A 6,317-nucleotide genomic window follows, 5' to 3' on the forward strand; every position below is an offset into this window, starting at 1 on the left:
GGGCTCTGAGAGTCAGGCCAGCCTCTTTCTGGTTCATCCTTAAATCTCCAGTAATAAGATTCTGTAAGTAGAACTTGGTTAATGATTCTGGTGCTATGTGAGCCAGAACAGATGTCAGCTCTCTCCCAGAGCTATGTGAGCTCGGCAGGTGAACACAAATAAGTAGTAAAAACTTGTCACTAAATCAGCATTTCTGATGCTGACCAGACAAGATTCAAGAGTAATGTAGTGTCATTTTTACATACTATAAACTTACCTTAGCCTTCAGTTTTACTCAGATGAGGAAGAGTAGTAACTAATGGCTGATTGGTCTGGGGGCTGATAATGAGAGTAGAACCTTTCCCCTCTACATCTCCAGGATTAACCCAGACCAGATAAATGATGACCAGTGTCATCACTGACTGAAGTCTGTTCAGTGGCTTATATGAAAGGAGTGATGGGTCACAATCCAGCTCCCAGTAAGATACATGTGGCATCTTGTCGCTGTTTGTGCTGGAATTCCTTAGTCATTTAAATGAGAGGTACCCAGTAAACTGTTTTTACACCTAATCTGCATTATATTGTGTATAACAGTAAGAGTGCAAATGAACTGGCATATATAGGCCACTACATTTGGAGCCAGTAGTTAATCTGTCATTAAACGCTTCCTTCCATGAAGTGAACCAAGACTGCACAGTTGTTTAAAATATATTCCTTAGAGAGGCGACCTTCTACGCAGAGTCCGTTAATAGATATATTGGATCATTCTGCCAACAAATCAGTGCAAGTATATAGGAATGACAAGTTATTACTAGATGCTACATGTCTATCCAGGGCTTGTTAGAACCCTGTATGATCACTGGAGAAATTGTATGCTGTCCTGTACTGCTAGAGAAATAGTATGCAGCCATGGAAGTAGACTGTATTGTAATGTGTTGCTATAGCTTTTTATGGAAACAGAGTAAAGAAATGGAAACTTCTGGTGAATTCCTGATAAGTACTCACCTGCACTCTGGCCATTCAGTTTGCTGACAGTTGCTGATAGTGGTGTCTGTTCACTGTCGGGGGAGATGTTGCATGGTGGAATGGAATCCTTTTGGCTGAGTTGAAGTTTAGTGTTGGTTTATAAAACCTGTGTGTTCTATCAGGAACTAATTCCTCCCCTGGCAGGGGCATGAACTCTATCTAACAGGCTATGATCCCATGAATCCTATGCACCAACCAACCCTTAGGGCCCTAACTTTGGGGTTGAGAGGTGACTGACTAAAAGATCAAGCAAAGTAACATTTGTTCATATGAAAACCTGCCCCCTGGCCTTTATTGTGTCAGTATGAAAAGGGGTAATAAACAGTGTATGAAGGAGGCAGCAGCATGCAAAGGGTCAGACTTTGATCAAAAAGTCACATTTGTGATCATGCTGTATCAAAGCAGGAGATGCATCACTGATGCCTTATTCCTGACCCATCCCATCCTTCTGCATTAATGATGGCTGATACCAGAGCCCTGATGAAGGGGAACAGTGACTGCACATGCAGCAAGAGAATGGAAACAATTGAGTCATGATGTGAGAGAATTAAAATGATCTGTTGGCATATCCTTTTGACGCAGGATCCGTATATTTGCAAAGGTAAAGCTGTGCGTGACAGGAGAGGCAATGACCAGCAGAGATAGGCAGGCTTTGTGAACCTTTTACACGTGACTAGCACTACCGAGCACAGGTGGGAGAATGAGATGTAGCACCATTAGGGGATGAACAAAAACTACTGACCCCTGGGCAGTGCCATGCTATGGATGCAAAGGATTTGCTTGACAGCTGGTCTGCAAATGGCTTTGAGGCTGAGGGGGGCTTTTCATAGCGCACAACAGAGGCTCCTTCGTTAACAAAAGTGGTGTAAAGGATGAGCTGCTCCAAACATATAGGTAAAAAGGAGAACCTTGAGCTGGGAATAGGCAGCCTAGTTTCCCACTTTCACTCCATATGGGAGCGCTCTATGCAGAAAGAAGAGCATTGTATGGAACATGCACATTACAGCAGAATTTCAATACGGAGGGTGGCAGCAAACCAGTGTTGTCAATTGTAGTCTTCTGACCACATTTCTTTCATGCAGAGATACTAAATTACTCATCCTCCTTTGCATTTGCACCAGCAAACTCTTTCCATCCCACCAGATACTTTTTCTGGACTTTGCAAACAGAACAGAACAGCCTTTGTGATTCCTTTAGCAAGCAAAAATCAAACCCCCCAATAACATTTAACATCCTGCAATGTTGGTGTGTAGTTTTGTTGGATGAGCCACTTATTCATCCTCCCTGATGTATTCTGCTTTCACCCGTGATGCTTACTTCCATGCCAGATTTCACCAGGACCCAAGTTGGGACAGCATGGGGGTCCTCTGAAGTACTCAGGCCCCATCCATGCTGTTTTGATTCATGGCTACAAGCAGTAGTAAGTCCAGGCCTACACACCACTGTATCGATAAGGTGTGATTTTATTCCGAGTTAGTTAAACCACTGCAACTTTTGTGTGTGGGCAATCTATTGGTTCAAAACCAGTTAAGATTGTTAGGTTGTGCTTCAAGCTACACTGATCTAAATACTGGTTTAACTAAATTGGAATAAGTTTTAACCAATTCAAATTCTGTGTACAGACAAGCCTTAAGTGTTCATGTAGTTCGCAGGGGTAATAAATTGGGCTCTCAAGCCTCCTCCTTTTTCTGAGGCTGGTCAACTGACCCACAGGCACTACTGCGGAGTCACATACATCCTCAACACAGGAAACGCAAAATGTTTATAGGCAGCGAAATCCAGTTTGGAAGGACGTGCCTGAGACCCTGTTCTTTGAGACTTGGACAGAATCCCTTGCAGGTCTGGCTGGGACCTTGAAACCGGACCAGCTCATAAAGTAGTTCACTGGGCCACATAACTGAGAACAGAGCTTTCTTCATCCAGACTTCCTGCTGAAACATTCAAGAGAGAGTCTTGGGTAGAGTCCAGCTTTGTGATTTACAGACAAACCACAAGCCAGGAATCTGCAGTCTAAGCTCCTCCACCAGCAACTGTTTAAAACATTAAGGGCAGAAATGGCCATTGTTTCCAAAAGCAGAGAACTCAGGAGACAATAATAATACTTAGCACTTCTATCTTGCTTTACAAACACTAATTCTCCCAACCCCTTGTGAAGTAGGTCAGTATTGTCTGCAGTTAACCAGCGGCAAAGCTGGCACAGTGGGTAAATGAGTTGTCCGAGGGCACACAGTGAATCTGAGTTGGAGATAGATCCCAGAAGTCCTAAATCCCAGTCCTCTGCACCTTATAATTTCAACAAAAAGTGGAACCAAGCCATTTCAGAGATCTAAAACTATCCAGAGTTTCTGGCCTAGGTTGGGATAGACAGCAGCTCAGGAGCCTGTTTCCCAAGAGAATTCCTGCCCATTCTCCAGTTCAGTTTAATGTTCGAAAACTGTCTTTAGGGGCAGTTCTGAGGTCTGCTATACAATCGTCAACCCAGAGGGGCTGTGTGTGCTTTCTGAGGAAACAGGTTTTGTTTAATAAGAATGTCTTAAGGGTCCCGGAATGCCTGGCACTTTGAAGTGTTTTAGCCATGGTGGTACCAGGATATGAGAGAGACAAGGTGGGTGAGGTAATAGTTTTTATTGGACCAACTTCTGTTGGTGAAAGAGACAAGCTTTTGAGCTACATAGAGCTCTGTCTACTTCAGGTCTGAAAGGTAATCAGTGTGTCACAGCTAAATACAAGATGTAACACATTGTTAAGCATAAGGAGTTAACATGTCTGGCAAGAGACCATTCAAGATGAAGTGGGCAATTAACACCTCTGCAGTTATTACCTGGGGTTTTCTGAATCGGAAACTATGGTAACTAGTCTGTGTTTTCCAGGCGCTGTCAGGACATAAATCAACAGAGACATGGCTCCTCTGTCTGATGAATGATTGGTATGCATGAGTGCTTTCACCCCAAAATCCTTGTTTTTATTGAGTCTATAGCACACATCTAAAATAGCAATAATCTAGAACCCCCTACATACACTTACCCAAAGTCTGAGATGGTGTTGAATGCTCAGCATCAGGGTTCCAGTGGCCGGCCAGCCTTCCTCCTAGCTGCCAGGGAGTTAGATGTCAGTTTTCTAGCTTGTAGAAATTCTCTCCAAACTTCTCCCAACTATCTCCAAATTGCACACACTTAACTAATCTTTATAGGTTGCTCAAAACAAAGCCCACAATTCATAGTAACCCCTAATGGGCTGACAATTTCCCTACCAACATCAAAGAACTCATCATTTCTACTTATCAGCAAAAGCAACTCCCAGCAAGAAACTCAGAGTCAGACACCCAGATCCAAGGTCAGCTAACCACACTCCCTTTCATTCTCATGAGTCTGTCACTTTATTTGTCCTTAAAAGCAGCGGTTTCATATGCCTAAGTGAAAGCCAAATTATTTCTGACTATGCGGTGTCTTGCTTCCAGTTAATGGTATCTGAGCACACAAAATGGCTGCTGTTATGTTAAGTCCCTTTCTCTCATAACACAGTCATAGGACAAAGAGGGGGGAGGGCTAGTTGGTTACAGGTTGTTGTAGTGCAGTGGTCTCCAACCTTTTTAAGCACAAGATCACTTTTGGAATTTAAGTGGAACCCAGGATCTACCTCAAAGAAAATGTAGAAATAACAGTTTGTTATATAAAACTGAGATCAAGTGCTTAATATACATAATTATACATTTTCCCTACTTACCGAGTCTAAGTGTGACACTTGTGACTGCACATTATCGGCCAGTGTCTCGAAATTCGGGTTGTAATTTGAAATAGCTAGTTGTATGCAGTCCTGCAGATGAGCATCTGTGAGACGGGTGCGATACTTGTACTTGATCATCTTCATTTGTGACAACGCCATCTCACACAGATAGGTGGAACCAAAGTAAGCTTTCACTTTTAAAGCACAGGACAATAGAAGGGGGGGGTACTTTTCTTGGTTTACGAGTCTCCAACAATTGCTGTCCCTTGATCTGGCTTTCAGTTCAATGTCACTTTGCATGGTAATTATCTCCATATCAATTCCACTACTTTGTAAATCAAACACCTGATGGAATGTCCCAGCCAATCCACCAATGTCTGCTGGAAGGAACGGATTTGAGATACACATGACGATTGGCTCCATCATGTCTAATTCTTGAAATCGCCTGTTGAATTCCTCTGCTAATTTGGTCAGCTATGCACAGAACTTTTCTGGGTGGAACCATTTTTCTTTGTCTTAAATTTTTTCTAGTATTTTCTCCAGACTCGGGAAGTGCTGCAGCATTTTATCCTTTAACTGGGAGGACCACATGTGATGTTGCACTCCATATGTTTTATGGAATTATGCTTGTGAGTGTGAATATGATGTAACTGGAATATGGTTTATGCAAAAGGTCTCTTGTAAAGTATCATAACAAAGGTTATAACCTACTGAATATATTCCTCCTATTTGTATGTATGTATCATTCTTAGAGACTAACAAATTTATTAGAGCATAAGCTTTCGTGGGCTACAACCCACTTGTGGGTTGTAGCCCACGAAAGTTTATGCTCTAATAAATTTGTTAGTCTCTAAGGTGCCACAAGTACTCCTGTTATTTTTGCGGATACAGACTAACACGGCTGCTACTCTGAAAAATGTATCATTCTTGTATCTGAAGCTAGAAATATGAAGTATAACTCTGAGGTCCTATTGTAATTACTCAAAGTGTGGGCTATTAATGGTGGTTTAGAATCTTGATAGCTCCCATTGACAAGGACAATTGGTTGTAAATGGCTCTGTTTACTTGCAAACCTTCCTGTGTACTTGTGGGCCAGCCCAGAAAGGATGGAGTCTGGGGTCTCACAGGACATGTGATCATGCCACCTGATACTGGAATCCATCTTAAATCTGGTTCTTTTCCATTTAGAAGGAGGGGGAGGGACCCAGAGAGACAAAAGATTCCCACCTTGTGCCAAAGCTATAAAAGGGGGTGGAACAGAACAAAGAGGGTTCGAGAAAACCCCTGTTTTCCACCTAAGATGTCTGCTGGAACTAACAAGGACTGTACCAGGGGAAAGGATTGGGCCCAGACTAGGAAGGAGTCTAGTCTGTGAAAGAAGCTTATTGGAACATCTCTGTGGGTGAGATATTACCTGTAATCAATTTCTTAATGTACTAGGCTTAGACTTGTGTGTTTTTGCTTTCTTTTGCTTGGTGGCTTACTTTGTTCTGTCTGTTACTTGAAACCACTTAAATCCTACTTTTTATACTTAATAAAATCACTTTTGTTTATTAATGAACCCAGAGTAAGTGATTAATACCTGGGGG

This window comes from Emys orbicularis, chromosome 10, assembly GCF_028017835.1.
Source record: "Emys orbicularis isolate rEmyOrb1 chromosome 10, rEmyOrb1.hap1, whole genome shotgun sequence".
NCBI classification, from domain to species: Eukaryota; Metazoa; Chordata; order Testudines; family Emydidae; genus Emys; species Emys orbicularis.